The sequence below is a fragment of the Malus domestica genome, chromosome 04, assembly GCF_042453785.1.
Source record: "Malus domestica chromosome 04, GDT2T_hap1".
Lineage (NCBI taxonomy): Eukaryota > Viridiplantae > Streptophyta > Magnoliopsida > Rosales > Rosaceae > Malus > Malus domestica.
Window position 1 is genome coordinate 19,556,417 of NC_091664.1, and position 13,180 is coordinate 19,569,596.

Genomic DNA, 13,180 nt, shown 5'->3' on the forward strand with positions numbered 1-13,180 from the left:
GCGGTGTGATGTTCGCACGCGTAAAGGTTACGGCCAAAGAAATGGTCATATACAATTACAAGTCATAGAATAACGGATGCGATCATACCAACTCACATGCACCGGATCCCATCAGAACTCCGAAGTTAAGCGAGTTTGGGCGAGAGTAGTACTAGGATGGGTGACCTCCTGGGAAGTCCTCGTGTTGCATCCCCCCCACCTCTTTTTTAATTTTCATAGTTCTTGGTTGCGTATTGTTAGCGGCTTATTTATTAATTATATTTTTTGAATATTCGAGGGACGGTCTTGATGAACATTTATGAATTTCGTGCGATCGTGTGGGGGCGGTGTGATGTTCGCACGCGTAAAGGTTACGGCCAAAGAAATGGTCATATACAATTACAAGTCATAGAATAACGGATGCGATCATACCAACTCACATGCACCGGATCCCATCAGAACTCCGAAGTTAAGCGAGTTTGGGCGAGAGTAGTACTAGGATGGGTGACCTCCTGGGAAGTCCTCGTGTTGCATCCCCCCCACCTCTTTTTTAATTTTCATAGTTCTTGGTTGCGTATTGTTAGCGGCTTATTTATTAATTATATTTTTTGAATATTCGAGGGACGGTCTTGATGAACATTTATGAATTTCGTGCGATCGTGTGGGGGCGGTGTGATGTTCGCACGCGTAAAGGTTACGGCCAAAGAAATGGTCATATACAATTACAAGTCATAGAATAACGGATGCGATCATACCAACTCACATGCACCGGATCCCATCAGAACTCCGAAGTTAAGCGAGTTTGGGCGAGAGTAGTACTAGGATGGGTGACCTCCTGGGAAGTCCTCGTGTTGCATCCCCCCCACCTCTTTTTTAATTTTCATAGTTCTTGGTTGCGTATTGTTAGCGGCTTATTTATTAATTATATTTTTTGAATATTCGAGGGACGGTCTTGATGAACATTTATGAATTTCGTGCGATCGTGTGGGGGCGGTGTGATGTTCGCACGCGTAAAGGTTACGGCCAAAGAAATGGTCATATACAATTACAAGTCATAGAATAACGGATGCGATCATACCAACTCACATGCACCGGATCCATCAGAACTCCGAAGTTAAGCGAGTTTGGGCGAGAGTAGTACTAGGATGGGTGACCTCCTGGGAAGTCCTCGTGTTGCATCCCCCCACCTCTTTTTTAATTTTCATAGTTCTTGGTTGCGTATTGTTAGCGGCTTATTTATTAATTATATTTTTTGAATATTCGAGGGACGGTCTTGATGAACATTTATGAATTTCGTGCGATCGTGTGGGGGCGGTGTGATGTTCGCACGCGTAAAGGTTACGGCCAAAGAAATGGTCATATACAATTACAAGTCATAGAATAACGGATGCGATCATACCAACTCACATGCACCGGATCCCATCAGAACTCCGAAGTTAAGCGAGTTTGGGCGAGAGTAGTACTAGGATGGGTGACCTCCTGGGAAGTCCTCGTGTTGCATCCCCCCCACCTCTTTTTTAATTTTCATAGTTCTTGGTTGCGTATTGTTAGCGGCTTATTTATTAATTATATTTTTTGAATATTCGAGGGACGGTCTTGATGAACATTTATGAATTTCGTGCGATCGTGTGGGGGCGGTGTGATGTTCGCACGCGTAAAGGTTACGGCCAAAGAAATGGTCATATACAATTACAAGTCATAGAATAACGGATGCGATCATACCAACTCACATGCACCGGATCCCATCAGAACTCCGAAGTTAAGCGAGTTTGGGCGAGAGTAGTACTAGGATGGGTGACCTCCTGGGAAGTCCTCGTGTTGCATCCCCCCCACCTCTTTTTTAATTTTCATAGTTCTTGGTTGCGTATTGTTAGCGGCTTATTTATTAATTATATTTTTTGAATATTCGAGGGACGGTCTTGATGAACATTTATGAATTTCGTGCGATCGTGTGGGGGCGGTGTGATGTTCGCACGCGTAAAGGTTACGGCCAAAGAAATGGTCATATACAATTACAAGTCATAGAATAACGGATGCGATCATACCAACTCACATGCACCGGATCCCATCAGAACTCCGAAGTTAAGCGAGTTTGGGCGAGAGTAGTACTAGGATGGGTGACCTCCTGGGAAGTCCTCGTGTTGCATCCCCCCCACCTCTTTTTTAATTTTCATAGTTCTTGGTTGCGTATTGTTAGCGGCTTATTTATTAATTATATTTTTTGAATATTCGAGGGACGGTCTTGATGAACATTTATGAATTTCGTGCGATCGTGTGGGGGCGGTGTGATGTTCGCACGCGTAAAGGTTACGGCCAAAGAAATGGTCATATACAATTACAAGTCATAGAATAACGGATGCGATCATACCAACTCACATGCACCGGATCCCATCAGAACTCCGAAGTTAAGCGAGTTTGGGCGAGAGTAGTACTAGGATGGGTGACCTCCTGGGAAGTCCTCGTGTTGCATCCCCCCCACCTCTTTTTAATTTTCATAGTTCTTGGTTGCGTATTGTTAGCGGCTTATTTATTAATTATATTTTTTGAATATTCGAGGGACGGTCTTGATGAACATTTATGAATTTCGTGCGATCGTGTGGGGGCGGTGTGATGTTCGCACGCGTAAAGGTTACGGCCAAAGAAATGGTCATATACAATTACAAGTCATAGAATAACGGATGCGATCATACCAACTCACATGCACCGGATCCCATCAGAACTCCGAAGTTAAGCGAGTTTGGGCGAGAGTAGTACTAGGATGGGTGACCTCCTGGGAAGTCCTCGTGTTGCATCCCCCCCACCTCTTTTTTAATTTTCATAGTTCTTGGTTGCGTATTGTTAGCGGCTTATTTATTAATTATATTTTTTGAATATTCGAGGGACGGTCTTGATGAACATTTATGAATTTCGTGCGATCGTGTGGGGGCGGTGTGATGTTCGCACGCGTAAAGGTTACGGCCAAAGAAATGGTCATATACAATTACAAGTCATAGAATAACGGATGCGATCATACCAACTCACATGCACCGGATCCCATCAGAACTCCGAAGTTAAGCGAGTTTGGGCGAGAGTAGTACTAGGATGGGTGACCTCCTGGGAAGTCCTCGTGTTGCATCCCCCCCACCTCTTTTTAATTTTCATAGTTCTTGGTTGCGTATTGTTAGCGGCTTATTTATTAATTATATTTTTTGAATATTCGAGGGACGGTCTTGATGAACATTTATGAATTTCGTGCGATCGTGTGGGGGCGGTGTGATGTTCGCACGCGTAAAGGTTACGGCCAAAGAAATGGTCATATACAATTACAAGTCATAGAATAACGGATGCGATCATACCAACTCACATGCACCGGATCCCATCAGAACTCCGAAGTTAAGCGAGTTTGGGCGAGAGTAGTACTAGGATGGGTGACCTCCTGGGAAGTCCTCGTGTTGCATCCCCCCCACCTCTTTTTTAATTTTCATAGTTCTTGGTTGCGTATTGTTAGCGGCTTATTTATTAATTATATTTTTTGAATATTCGAGGGACGGTCTTGATGAACATTTATGAATTTCGTGCGATCGTGTGGGGGCGGTGTGATGTTCGCACGCGTAAAGGTTACGGCCAAAGAAATGGTCATATACAATTACAAGTCATAGAATAACGGATGCGATCATACCAACTCACATGCACCGGATCCCATCAGAACTCCGAAGTTAAGCGAGTTTGGGCGAGAGTAGTACTAGGATGGGTGACCTCCTGGGAAGTCCTCGTGTTGCATCCCCCCACCTCTTTTTTAATTTTCATAGTTCTTGGTTGCGTATTGTTAGCGGCTTATTTATTAATTATATTTTTTGAATATTCGAGGGACGGTCTTGATGAACATTTATGAATTTCGTGCGATCGTGTGGGGGCGGTGTGATGTTCGCACGCGTAAAGGTTACGGCCAAAGAAATGGTCATATACAATTACAAGTCATAGAATAACGGATGCGATCATACCAACTCACATGCACCGGATCCCATCAGAACTCCGAAGTTAAGCGAGTTTGGGCGAGAGTAGTACTAGGATGGGTGACCTCCTGGGAAGTCCTCGTGTTGCATCCCCCCCACCTCTTTTTTAATTTTCATAGTTCTTGGTTGCGTATTGTTAGCGGCTTATTTATTAATTATATTTTTTGAATATTCGAGGGACGGTCTTGATGAACATTTATGAATTTCGTGCGATCGTGTGGGGGCGGTGTGATGTTCGCACGCGTAAAGGTTACGGCCAAAGAAATGGTCATATACAATTACAAGTCATAGAATAACGGATGCGATCATACCAACTCACATGCACCGGATCCCATCAGAACTCCGAAGTTAAGCGAGTTTGGGCGAGAGTAGTACTAGGATGGGTGACCTCCTGGGAAGTCCTCGTGTTGCATCCCCCCCACCTCTTTTTTAATTTCATAGTTCTTGGTTGCGTATTGTTAGCGGCTTATTTATTAATTATATTTTTTGAATATTCGAGGGACGGTCTTGATGAACATTTATGAATTTCGTGCGATCGTGTGGGGGGCGGTGTGATGTTCGCACGCGTAAAGGTTACGGCCAAAGAAATGGTCATATACAATTACAAGTCATAGAATAACGGATGCGATGCGATCATACCAACTCACATGCACCGGATCCCATCAGAACTCCGAAGTTAAGCGAGTTTGGGCGAGAGTAGTACTAGGATGGGTGACCTCCTGGGAAGTCCTCGTGTTGCATCCCCCCCACCTCTTTTTTAATTTTCATAGTTCTTGGTTGCGTATTGTTAGCGGCTTATTTATTAATTATATTTTTTGAATATTCGAGGGACGGTCTTGATGAACATTTATGAATTTCGTGCGATCGTGTGGGGGCGGTGTGATGTTCGCACGCGTAAAGGTTACGGCCAAAGAAATGGTCATATACAATTACAAGTCATAGAATAACGGATGCGATCATACCAACTCACATGCACCGGATCCCATCAGAACTCCGAAGTTAAGCGAGTTTGGGCGAGAGTAGTACTAGGATGGGTGACCTCCTGGGAAGTCCTCGTGTTGCATCCCCCCCACCTCTTTTTTAATTTTCATAGTTCTTGGTTGCGTATTGTTAGCGGCTTATTTATTAATTATATTTTTTGAATATTCGAGGGACGGTCTTGATGAACATTTATGAATTTCGTGCGATCGTGTGGGGGCGGTGTGATGTTCGCACGCGTAAAGGTTACGGCCAAAGAAATGGTCATATACAATTACAAGTCATAGAATAACGGATGCGATCATACCAACTCACATGCACCGGATCCCATCAGAACTCCGAAGTTAAGCGAGTTTGGGCGAGAGTAGTACTAGGATGGGTGACCTCCTGGGAAGTCCTCGTGTTGCATCCCCCCCACCTCTTTTTTAATTTTCATAGTTCTTGGTTGCGTATTGTTAGCGGCTTATTTATTAATTATATTTTTTGAATATTCGAGGGACGGTCTTGATGAACATTTATGAATTTCGTGCGATCGTGTGGGGGCGGTGTGATGTTCGCACGCGTAAAGGTTACGGCCAAAGAAATGGTCATATACAATTACAAGTCATAGAATAACGGATGCGATCATACCAACTCACATGCACCGGATCCCATCAGAACTCCGAAGTTAAGCGAGTTTGGGCGAGAGTAGTACTAGGATGGGTGACCTCCTGGGAAGTCCTCGTGTTGCATCCCCCCCACCTCTTTTTTAATTTTCATAGTTCTTGGTTGCGTATTGTTAGCGGCTTATTTATTAATTATATTTTTTGAATATTCGAGGGACGGTCTTGATGAACATTTATGAATTTCGTGCGATCGTGTGGGGGCGGTGTGATGTTCGCACGCGTAAAGGTTACGGCCAAAGAAATGGTCATATACAATTACAAGTCATAGAATAACGGATGCGATCATACCAACTCACATGCACCGGATCCCATCAGAACTCCGAAGTTAAGCGAGTTTGGGCGAGAGTAGTACTAGGATGGGTGACCTCCTGGGAAGTCCTCGTGTTGCATCCCCCCCACCTCTTTTTTAATTTTCATAGTTCTTGGTTGCGTATTGTTAGCGGCTTATTTATTAATTATATTTTTTGAATATTCGAGGGACGGTCTTGATGAACATTTATGAATTTCGTGCGATCGTGTGGGGGCGGTGTGATGTTCGCACGCGTAAAGGTTACGGCCAAAGAAATGGTCATATACAATTACAAGTCATAGAATAACGGATGCGATCATACCAACTCACATGCACCGGATCCCATCAGAACTCCGAAGTTAAGCGAGTTTGGGCGAGAGTAGTACTAGGATGGGTGACCTCCTGGGAAGTCCTCGTGTTGCATCCCCCCCACCTCTTTTTTAATTTTCATAGTTCTTGGTTGCGTATTGTTAGCGGCTTATTTATTAATTATATTTTTTGAATATTCGAGGGACGGTCTTGATGAACATTTATGAATTTCGTGCGATCGTGTGGGGGCGGTGTGATGTTCGCACGCGTAAAGGTTACGGCCAAAGAAATGGTCATATACAATTACAAGTCATAGAATAACGGATGCGATCATACCAACTCACATGCACCGGATCCCATCAGAACTCCGAAGTTAAGCGAGTTTGGGCGAGAGTAGTACTAGGATGGGTGACCTCCTGGGAAGTCCTCGTGTTGCATCCCCCCCACCTCTTTTTTAATTTTCATAGTTCTTGGTTGCGTATTGTTAGCGGCTTATTTATTAATTATATTTTTTGAATATTCGAGGGACGGTCTTGATGAACATTTATGAATTTCGTGCGATCGTGTGGGGGCGGTGTGATGTTCGCACGCGTAAAGGTTACGGCCAAAGAAATGGTCATATACAATTACAAGTCATAGAATAACGGATGCGATCATACCAACTCACATGCACCGGATCCCATCAGAACTCCGAAGTTAAGCGAGTTTGGGCGAGAGTAGTACTAGGATGGGTGACCTCCTGGGAAGTCCTCGTGTTGCATCCCCCCCACCTCTTTTTTAATTTTCATAGTTCTTGGTTGCGTATTGTTAGCGGCTTATTTATTAATTATATTTTTTGAATATTCGAGGGACGGTCTTGATGAACATTTATGAATTTCGTGCGATCGTGTGGGGGCGGTGTGATGTTCGCACGCGTAAAGGTTACGGCCAAAGAAATGGTCATATACAATTACAAGTCATAGAATAACGGATGCGATCATACCAACTCACATGCACCGGATCCCATCAGAACTCCGAAGTTAAGCGAGTTTGGGCGAGAGTAGTACTAGGATGGGTGACCTCCTGGGAAGTCCTCGTGTTGCATCCCCCCCACCTCTTTTTTAATTTTCATAGTTCTTGGTTGCGTATTGTTAGCGGCTTATTTATTAATTATATTTTTTGAATATTCGAGGGACGGTCTTGATGAACATTTATGAATTTCGTGCGATCGTGTGGGGGCGGTGTGATGTTCGCACGCGTAAAGGTTACGGCCAAAGAAATGGTCATATACAATTACAAGTCATAGAATAACGGATGCGATCATACCAACTCACATGCACCGGATCCCATCAGAACTCCGAAGTTAAGCGAGTTTGGGCGAGAGTAGTACTAGGATGGGTGACCTCCTGGGAAGTCCTCGTGTTGCATCCCCCCCACCTCTTTTTAATTTTCATAGTTCTTGGTTGCGTATTGTTAGCGGCTTATTTATTAATTATATTTTTTGAATATTCGAGGGGACGGTCTTGATGAACATTTATGAATTTCGTGCGATCGTGTGGGGGCGGTGTGCATGTTCCGCACGCAGAAGCACGCCAAAGAAATGAGTCATATACACCATTACAAGTCATAGAATAACGGATGCGATCATACCAACTCATGCACCGGATCCCATCGTAACCCGTTAAGCGAGTTTGGGCGAGAGTAGTACTAGGATGGGTGACCTCCCTGGAAGTCCCTCGTGTTGCATCCCACCTCTTTTTTTTAATTTTCATAGTTCTTGTCAGACAGCCAATGCTTATTTATTAATTATATTTTTTGAATATTCGAGGGACTAGCCTGATGAACATTTATGAATTTGCGATCGTGTGGGGGCGGTGTGAGCACTGCGCACGCGTAAAGGTTACGGCCAAAGAAATGGTCATATACAATTACAAGTCATAGGAATAACCATGCGATCATACCAACTCACATGCACCGCATCCCATCGCAACTCCGGGTTGTTGCAGTTTGGGTTGCAGAGTAGTACTAGGATGGGTGACCTCCTGGAAGTCCCTTGTTGCATCCCCCCACCTCTTTTTTAATTTTCATAGTTCTTGGTTGCGTATTGTTAGCGGCTTATTTATTAATTATATTTTTTGAATATTCGAGGACGAACTGATGAACATTTATGAATTTCGTGCGATCGTGTGGGGGCGGTGTGATGTTCGCACGCGTAAAGGTTACGGCCAAAGGAATGGTCATATACAATTACAAGTCATAGAATAACGGATGCGATCATACCAACTCACATGCACCGGATCCCATCAGAACTCCGAAGTTAAGCGAGTTTGGGCGAGAGTAGTACTAGGATGGGTGACCTCCTGGGAAGTCCTCGTGTTGCATCCCCCCCCACCTCTTTTTTAATTTTCATAGTTCTTGGTTGCGTATTGTTAGCGGCTTATTTATTAATTATATTTTTTGAATATTCGAGGGACGGTCTTGATGAACATTTATGAATTTCGTGCGATCGTGTGGGGGCGGTGTGATGTTCGCACGCGTAAAGGTTACGGCCAAAGGAATGGTCATATACAATTACAAGTCATAGAATAACGGATGCGATCATACCAACTCACATGCACCGGATCCCATCAGAACTCCGAAGTTAAGCGAGTTTGGGCGAGAGTAGTACTAGGATGGGTGACCTCCTGGGAAGTCCTCGTGTTGCATCCCCCCCCACCTCTTTTTTAATTTTCATAGTTCTTGGTTGCGTATTGTTAGCGGCTTATTTATTAATTATATTTTTTGAATATTCGAGGGACGGTCTTGATGAACATTTATGAATTTCGTGCGATCGTGTGGGGGCGGTGTGATGTTCGCACGCGTAAAGGTTACGGCCAAAGGAATGGTCATATACAATTACAAGTCATAGAATAACGGATGCGATCATACCAACTCACATGCACCGGATCCCATCAGAACTCCGAAGTTAAGCGAGTTTGGGCGAGAGTAGTACTAGGATGGGTGACCTCCTGGGAAGTCCTCGTGTTGCATCCCCCCCACCTCTTTTTTAATTTTCATAGTTCTTGGTTGCGTATTGTTAGCGGCTTATTTATTAATTATATTTTTTGAATATTCGAGGGACGGTCTTGATGAACATTTATGAATTTCGTGCGATCGTGTGGGGGCGGTGTGATGTTCGCACGCGTAAAGGTTACGGCCAAAGGAATGGTCATATACAATTACAAGTCATAGAATAACGGATGCGATCATACCAACTCACATGCACCGGATCCCATCAGAACTCCGAAGTTAAGCGAGTTTGGGCGAGAGTAGTACTAGGATGGGTGACCTCCTGGGAAGTCCTCGTGTTGCATCCCCCCCACCTCTTTTTTAATTTTCATAGTTCTTGGTTGCGTATTGTTAGCGGCTTATTTATTAATTATATTTTTTGAATATTCGAGGGACGGTCTTGATGAACATTTATGAATTTCGTGCGATCGTGTGGGGGCGGTGTGATGTTCGCACGCGTAAAGGTTACGGCCAAAGGAATGGTCATATACAATTACAAGTCATAGAATAACGGATGCGATCATACCAACTCACATGCACCGGATCCCATCAGAACTCCGAAGTTAAGCGAGTTTGGGCGAGAGTAGTACTAGGATGGGTGACCTCCTGGGAAGTCCTCGTGTTGCATCCCCCCCACCTCTTTTTTAATTTTCATAGTTCTTGGTTGCGTATTGTTAGCGGCTTATTTATTAATTATATTTTTTGAATATTCGAGGGACGGTCTTGATGAACATTTATGAATTTCGTGCGATCGTGTGGGGGCGGTGTGATGTTCGCACGCGGTAAAGGTTACGGCCAAAGGAATGGTCATATACAATTACAAGTCATAGAATAACGGATGCGATCATACCAACTCACATGCACCGGATCCCATCAGAACTCCGAAGTTAAGCGAGTTTGGGCGAGAGTAGTACTAGGATGGGTGACCTCCTGGGAAGTCCTCGTGTTGCATCCCCCCCACCTCTTTTTTAATTTTCATAGTTCTTGGTTGCGTATTGTTAGCGGCTTATTTATTAATTATATTTTTTGAATATTCGAGGGACGGTCTTGATGAACATTTATGAATTTCGTGCGATCGTGTGGGGGCGGTGTGATGTTCGCACGCGTAAAGGTTACGGCCAAAGGAATGGTCATATACAATTACAAGTCATAGAATAACGGATGCGATCATACCAACTCACATGCACCGGATCCCATCAGAACTCCGAAGTTAAGCGAGTTTGGGCGAGAGTAGTACTAGGATGGGTGACCTCCTGGGAAGTCCTCGTGTTGCATCCCCCCCCACCTCTTTTTTAATTTTCATAGTTCTTGGTTGCGTATTGTTAGCGGCTTATTTATTAATTATATTTTTTGAATATTCGAGGGACGGTCTTGATGAACATTTATGAATTTCGTGCGATCGTGTGGGGGCGGTGTGATGTTCGCACGCGTAAAGGTTACGGCCAAAGGAATGGTCATATACAATTACAAGTCATAGAATAACGGATGCGATCATACCAACTCACATGCACCGGATCCCATCAGAACTCCGAAGTTAAGCGAGTTTGGGCGAGAGTAGTACTAGGATGGGTGACCTCCTGGGAAGTCCTCGTGTTGCATCCCCCCCACCTCTTTTTTAATTTTCATAGTTCTTGGTTGCGTATTGTTAGCGGCTTATTTATTAATTATATTTTTTGAATATTCGAGGGACGGTCTTGATGAACATTTATGAATTTCGTGCGATCGTGTGGGGGCGGTGTGATGTTCGCACGCGTAAAGGTTACGGCCAAAGGAATGGTCATATACAATTACAAGTCATAGAATAACGGATGCGATCATACCAACTCACATGCACCGGATCCCATCAGAACTCCGAAGTTAAGCGAGTTTGGGCGAGAGTAGTACTAGGATGGGTGACCTCCTGGGAAGTCCTCGTGTTGCATCCCCCCCACCTCTTTTTTAATTTTCATAGTTCTTGGTTGCGTATTGTTAGCGGCTTATTTATTAATTATATTTTTTGAATATTCGAGGGACGGTCTTGATGAACATTTATGAATTTCGTGCGATCGTGTGGGGGCGGTGTGATGTTCGCACGCGTAAAGGTTACGGCCAAAGGAATGGTCATATACAATTACAAGTCATAGAATAACGGATGCGATCATACCAACTCACATGCACCGGATCCCATCAGAACTCCGAAGTTAAGCGAGTTTGGGCGAGAGTAGTACTAGGATGGGTGACCTCCTGGGAAGTCCTCGTGTTGCATCCCCCCCCACCTCTTTTTTAATTTTCATAGTTCTTGGTTGCGTATTGTTAGCGGCTTATTTATTAATTATATTTTTTGAATATTCGAGGGACGGTCTTGATGAACATTTATGAATTTCGTGCGATCGTGTGGGGGCGGTGTGATGTTCGCACGCGTAAAGGTTACGGCCAAAGGAATGGTCATATACAATTACAAGTCATAGAATAACGGATGCGATCATACCAACTCACATGCACCGGATCCCATCAGAACTCCGAAGTTAAGCGAGTTTGGGCGAGAGTAGTACTAGGATGGGTGACCTCCTGGGAAGTCCTCGTGTTGCATCCCCCCCACCTCTTTTTTAATTTTCATAGTTCTTGGTTGCGTATTGTTAGCGGCTTATTTATTAATTATATTTTTTGAATATTCGAGGGACGGTCTTGATGAACATTTATGAATTTCGTGCGATCGTGTGGGGGCGGTGTGATGTTCGCACGCGTAAAGGTTACGGCCAAAGGAATGGTCATATACAATTACAAGTCATAGAATAACGGATGCGATCATACCAACTCACATGCACCGGATCCCATCAGAACTCCGAAGTTAAGCGAGTTTGGGCGAGAGTAGTACTAGGATGGGTGACCTCCTGGGAAGTCCTCGTGTTGCATCCCCCCCACCTCTTTTTTAATTTTCATAGTTCTTGGTTGCGTATTGTTAGCGGCTTATTTATTAATTATATTTTTTGAATATTCGAGGGACGGTCTTGATGAACATTTATGAATTTCGTGCGATCGTGTGGGGGCGGTGTGATGTTCGCACGCGTAAAGGTTACGGCCAAAGGAATGGTCATATACAATTACAAGTCATAGAATAACGGATGCGATCATACCAACTCACATGCACCGGATCCCATCAGAACTCCGAAGTTAAGCGAGTTTGGGCGAGAGTAGTACTAGGATGGGTGACCTCCTGGGAAGTCCTCGTGTTGCATCCCCCCCACCTCTTTTTTAATTTTCATAGTTCTTGGTTGCGTATTGTTAGCGGCTTATTTATTAATTATATTTTTTGAATATTCGAGGGACGGTCTTGATGAACATTTATGAATTTCGTGCGATCGTGTGGGGGCGGTGTGATGTTCGCACGCGTAAAGGTTACGGCCAAAGGAATGGTCATATACAATTACAAGTCATAGAATAACGGATGCGATCATACCAACTCACATGCACCGGATCCCATCAGAACTCCGAAGTTAAGCGAGTTTGGGCGAGAGTAGTACTAGGATGGGTGACCTCCTGGGAAGTCCTCGTGTTGCATCCCCCCCACCTCTTTTTTAATTTTCATAGTTCTTGGTTGCGTATTGTTAGCGGCTTATTTATTAATTATATTTTTTGAATATTCGAGGGACGGTCTTGATGAACATTTATGAATTTCGTGCGATCGTGTGGGGGCGGTGTGATGTTCGCACGCGTAAAGGTTACGGCCAAAGGAATGGTCATATACAATTACAAGTCATAGAATAACGGATGCGATCATACCAACTCACATGCACCGGATCCCATCAGAACTCCGAAGTTAAGCGAGTTTGGGCGAGAGTAGTACTAGGATGGGTGACCTCCTGGGAAGTCCTCGTGTTGCATCCCCCCCACCTCTTTTTAATTTTCATAGTTCTTGGTTGCGTATTGTTAGCGGCTTATTTATTAATTATATTTTTTGAATA

The 13,180-nt window shown here is 44.1% G+C and overlaps 39 non-coding genes and 1 pseudogene across 39 annotated transcripts; all 40 read left to right on the forward strand.

Moving 5' to 3' along the window:
• The first annotated feature begins 74 nt into the window (after nt 1–74).
• LOC139195637 (5S ribosomal RNA) lies at nt 75–193 on the forward strand. The gene has a single exon (XR_011580460.1). It is a non-coding gene; the product is annotated as a 5S ribosomal RNA (ribosomal RNA).
• Nucleotides 194–397: 204 nt separating this feature from the next.
• Nucleotides 398–516, forward strand: LOC139195648 (5S ribosomal RNA). The gene has a single exon (XR_011580471.1). It is a non-coding gene; the product is annotated as a 5S ribosomal RNA (ribosomal RNA).
• A 204-nt stretch (nt 517–720) lies between these two features.
• Nucleotides 721–839, forward strand: LOC139195659 (5S ribosomal RNA). Its single transcript, XR_011580482.1, has one exon. It is a non-coding gene; the product is annotated as a 5S ribosomal RNA (ribosomal RNA).
• Nucleotides 840–1,043: 204 nt separating this feature from the next.
• Nucleotides 1,044–1,161, forward strand: LOC139195660 (5S ribosomal RNA). Its single transcript, XR_011580483.1, has one exon. It is a non-coding gene; the product is annotated as a 5S ribosomal RNA (ribosomal RNA).
• A 203-nt stretch (nt 1,162–1,364) lies between these two features.
• On the forward strand, nt 1,365–1,483 carry LOC139195666 (5S ribosomal RNA). The gene has a single exon (XR_011580489.1). It is a non-coding gene; the product is annotated as a 5S ribosomal RNA (ribosomal RNA).
• A 204-nt stretch (nt 1,484–1,687) lies between these two features.
• Nucleotides 1,688–1,806, forward strand: LOC139195667 (5S ribosomal RNA). The gene has a single exon (XR_011580490.1). It is a non-coding gene; the product is annotated as a 5S ribosomal RNA (ribosomal RNA).
• A 204-nt stretch (nt 1,807–2,010) lies between these two features.
• Nucleotides 2,011–2,129, forward strand: LOC139195669 (5S ribosomal RNA). The gene has a single exon (XR_011580491.1). It is a non-coding gene; the product is annotated as a 5S ribosomal RNA (ribosomal RNA).
• A 204-nt stretch (nt 2,130–2,333) lies between these two features.
• LOC139195670 (5S ribosomal RNA) lies at nt 2,334–2,452 on the forward strand. The gene has a single exon (XR_011580492.1). It is a non-coding gene; the product is annotated as a 5S ribosomal RNA (ribosomal RNA).
• A 203-nt stretch (nt 2,453–2,655) lies between these two features.
• Nucleotides 2,656–2,774, forward strand: LOC139195671 (5S ribosomal RNA). The gene has a single exon (XR_011580493.1). It is a non-coding gene; the product is annotated as a 5S ribosomal RNA (ribosomal RNA).
• A 204-nt stretch (nt 2,775–2,978) lies between these two features.
• LOC139195672 (5S ribosomal RNA) lies at nt 2,979–3,097 on the forward strand. The gene has a single exon (XR_011580494.1). It is a non-coding gene; the product is annotated as a 5S ribosomal RNA (ribosomal RNA).
• A 203-nt stretch (nt 3,098–3,300) lies between these two features.
• Nucleotides 3,301–3,419, forward strand: LOC139195673 (5S ribosomal RNA). Its single transcript, XR_011580495.1, has one exon. It is a non-coding gene; the product is annotated as a 5S ribosomal RNA (ribosomal RNA).
• A 204-nt stretch (nt 3,420–3,623) lies between these two features.
• Nucleotides 3,624–3,742, forward strand: LOC139195675 (5S ribosomal RNA). The gene has a single exon (XR_011580497.1). It is a non-coding gene; the product is annotated as a 5S ribosomal RNA (ribosomal RNA).
• A 203-nt stretch (nt 3,743–3,945) lies between these two features.
• On the forward strand, nt 3,946–4,064 carry LOC139195676 (5S ribosomal RNA). The gene has a single exon (XR_011580498.1). It is a non-coding gene; the product is annotated as a 5S ribosomal RNA (ribosomal RNA).
• Nucleotides 4,065–4,268: 204 nt separating this feature from the next.
• On the forward strand, nt 4,269–4,387 carry LOC139195677 (5S ribosomal RNA). The gene has a single exon (XR_011580499.1). It is a non-coding gene; the product is annotated as a 5S ribosomal RNA (ribosomal RNA).
• A 209-nt stretch (nt 4,388–4,596) lies between these two features.
• Nucleotides 4,597–4,715, forward strand: LOC139195618 (5S ribosomal RNA). The gene has a single exon (XR_011580441.1). It is a non-coding gene; the product is annotated as a 5S ribosomal RNA (ribosomal RNA).
• Nucleotides 4,716–4,919: 204 nt separating this feature from the next.
• LOC139195678 (5S ribosomal RNA) lies at nt 4,920–5,038 on the forward strand. Its single transcript, XR_011580500.1, has one exon. It is a non-coding gene; the product is annotated as a 5S ribosomal RNA (ribosomal RNA).
• Nucleotides 5,039–5,242: 204 nt separating this feature from the next.
• On the forward strand, nt 5,243–5,361 carry LOC139195679 (5S ribosomal RNA). The gene has a single exon (XR_011580501.1). It is a non-coding gene; the product is annotated as a 5S ribosomal RNA (ribosomal RNA).
• A 204-nt stretch (nt 5,362–5,565) lies between these two features.
• On the forward strand, nt 5,566–5,684 carry LOC139195680 (5S ribosomal RNA). The gene has a single exon (XR_011580502.1). It is a non-coding gene; the product is annotated as a 5S ribosomal RNA (ribosomal RNA).
• Nucleotides 5,685–5,888: 204 nt separating this feature from the next.
• Nucleotides 5,889–6,007, forward strand: LOC139195681 (5S ribosomal RNA). The gene has a single exon (XR_011580503.1). It is a non-coding gene; the product is annotated as a 5S ribosomal RNA (ribosomal RNA).
• A 204-nt stretch (nt 6,008–6,211) lies between these two features.
• Nucleotides 6,212–6,330, forward strand: LOC139195682 (5S ribosomal RNA). Its single transcript, XR_011580504.1, has one exon. It is a non-coding gene; the product is annotated as a 5S ribosomal RNA (ribosomal RNA).
• A 204-nt stretch (nt 6,331–6,534) lies between these two features.
• Nucleotides 6,535–6,653, forward strand: LOC139195683 (5S ribosomal RNA). The gene has a single exon (XR_011580505.1). It is a non-coding gene; the product is annotated as a 5S ribosomal RNA (ribosomal RNA).
• A 204-nt stretch (nt 6,654–6,857) lies between these two features.
• LOC139195684 (5S ribosomal RNA) lies at nt 6,858–6,976 on the forward strand. Its single transcript, XR_011580506.1, has one exon. It is a non-coding gene; the product is annotated as a 5S ribosomal RNA (ribosomal RNA).
• A 204-nt stretch (nt 6,977–7,180) lies between these two features.
• Nucleotides 7,181–7,299, forward strand: LOC139195686 (5S ribosomal RNA). The gene has a single exon (XR_011580508.1). It is a non-coding gene; the product is annotated as a 5S ribosomal RNA (ribosomal RNA).
• Nucleotides 7,300–7,503: 204 nt separating this feature from the next.
• On the forward strand, nt 7,504–7,622 carry LOC139195687 (5S ribosomal RNA). The gene has a single exon (XR_011580509.1). It is a non-coding gene; the product is annotated as a 5S ribosomal RNA (ribosomal RNA).
• A 205-nt stretch (nt 7,623–7,827) lies between these two features.
• On the forward strand, nt 7,828–7,941 carry LOC139195668 (5S ribosomal RNA; annotated as a pseudogene).
• A 516-nt stretch (nt 7,942–8,457) lies between these two features.
• On the forward strand, nt 8,458–8,576 carry LOC139195688 (5S ribosomal RNA). The gene has a single exon (XR_011580510.1). It is a non-coding gene; the product is annotated as a 5S ribosomal RNA (ribosomal RNA).
• Nucleotides 8,577–8,781: 205 nt separating this feature from the next.
• On the forward strand, nt 8,782–8,900 carry LOC139195689 (5S ribosomal RNA). The gene has a single exon (XR_011580511.1). It is a non-coding gene; the product is annotated as a 5S ribosomal RNA (ribosomal RNA).
• A 205-nt stretch (nt 8,901–9,105) lies between these two features.
• Nucleotides 9,106–9,224, forward strand: LOC139195693 (5S ribosomal RNA). Its single transcript, XR_011580514.1, has one exon. It is a non-coding gene; the product is annotated as a 5S ribosomal RNA (ribosomal RNA).
• Nucleotides 9,225–9,428: 204 nt separating this feature from the next.
• Nucleotides 9,429–9,547, forward strand: LOC139195410 (5S ribosomal RNA). Its single transcript, XR_011580232.1, has one exon. It is a non-coding gene; the product is annotated as a 5S ribosomal RNA (ribosomal RNA).
• Nucleotides 9,548–9,751: 204 nt separating this feature from the next.
• LOC139195411 (5S ribosomal RNA) lies at nt 9,752–9,870 on the forward strand. The gene has a single exon (XR_011580233.1). It is a non-coding gene; the product is annotated as a 5S ribosomal RNA (ribosomal RNA).
• A 205-nt stretch (nt 9,871–10,075) lies between these two features.
• On the forward strand, nt 10,076–10,194 carry LOC139195412 (5S ribosomal RNA). The gene has a single exon (XR_011580234.1). It is a non-coding gene; the product is annotated as a 5S ribosomal RNA (ribosomal RNA).
• A 204-nt stretch (nt 10,195–10,398) lies between these two features.
• Nucleotides 10,399–10,517, forward strand: LOC139195413 (5S ribosomal RNA). Its single transcript, XR_011580235.1, has one exon. It is a non-coding gene; the product is annotated as a 5S ribosomal RNA (ribosomal RNA).
• Nucleotides 10,518–10,722: 205 nt separating this feature from the next.
• Nucleotides 10,723–10,841, forward strand: LOC139195414 (5S ribosomal RNA). The gene has a single exon (XR_011580236.1). It is a non-coding gene; the product is annotated as a 5S ribosomal RNA (ribosomal RNA).
• Nucleotides 10,842–11,045: 204 nt separating this feature from the next.
• On the forward strand, nt 11,046–11,164 carry LOC139195416 (5S ribosomal RNA). Its single transcript, XR_011580238.1, has one exon. It is a non-coding gene; the product is annotated as a 5S ribosomal RNA (ribosomal RNA).
• Nucleotides 11,165–11,368: 204 nt separating this feature from the next.
• LOC139195417 (5S ribosomal RNA) lies at nt 11,369–11,487 on the forward strand. Its single transcript, XR_011580239.1, has one exon. It is a non-coding gene; the product is annotated as a 5S ribosomal RNA (ribosomal RNA).
• A 205-nt stretch (nt 11,488–11,692) lies between these two features.
• On the forward strand, nt 11,693–11,811 carry LOC139195418 (5S ribosomal RNA). Its single transcript, XR_011580240.1, has one exon. It is a non-coding gene; the product is annotated as a 5S ribosomal RNA (ribosomal RNA).
• A 204-nt stretch (nt 11,812–12,015) lies between these two features.
• LOC139195419 (5S ribosomal RNA) lies at nt 12,016–12,134 on the forward strand. Its single transcript, XR_011580241.1, has one exon. It is a non-coding gene; the product is annotated as a 5S ribosomal RNA (ribosomal RNA).
• Nucleotides 12,135–12,338: 204 nt separating this feature from the next.
• LOC139195420 (5S ribosomal RNA) lies at nt 12,339–12,457 on the forward strand. Its single transcript, XR_011580242.1, has one exon. It is a non-coding gene; the product is annotated as a 5S ribosomal RNA (ribosomal RNA).
• Nucleotides 12,458–12,661: 204 nt separating this feature from the next.
• On the forward strand, nt 12,662–12,780 carry LOC139195421 (5S ribosomal RNA). Its single transcript, XR_011580243.1, has one exon. It is a non-coding gene; the product is annotated as a 5S ribosomal RNA (ribosomal RNA).
• A 204-nt stretch (nt 12,781–12,984) lies between these two features.
• Nucleotides 12,985–13,103, forward strand: LOC139195422 (5S ribosomal RNA). The gene has a single exon (XR_011580244.1). It is a non-coding gene; the product is annotated as a 5S ribosomal RNA (ribosomal RNA).
• The last annotated feature ends 77 nt before the right edge of the window (nt 13,104–13,180 follow it).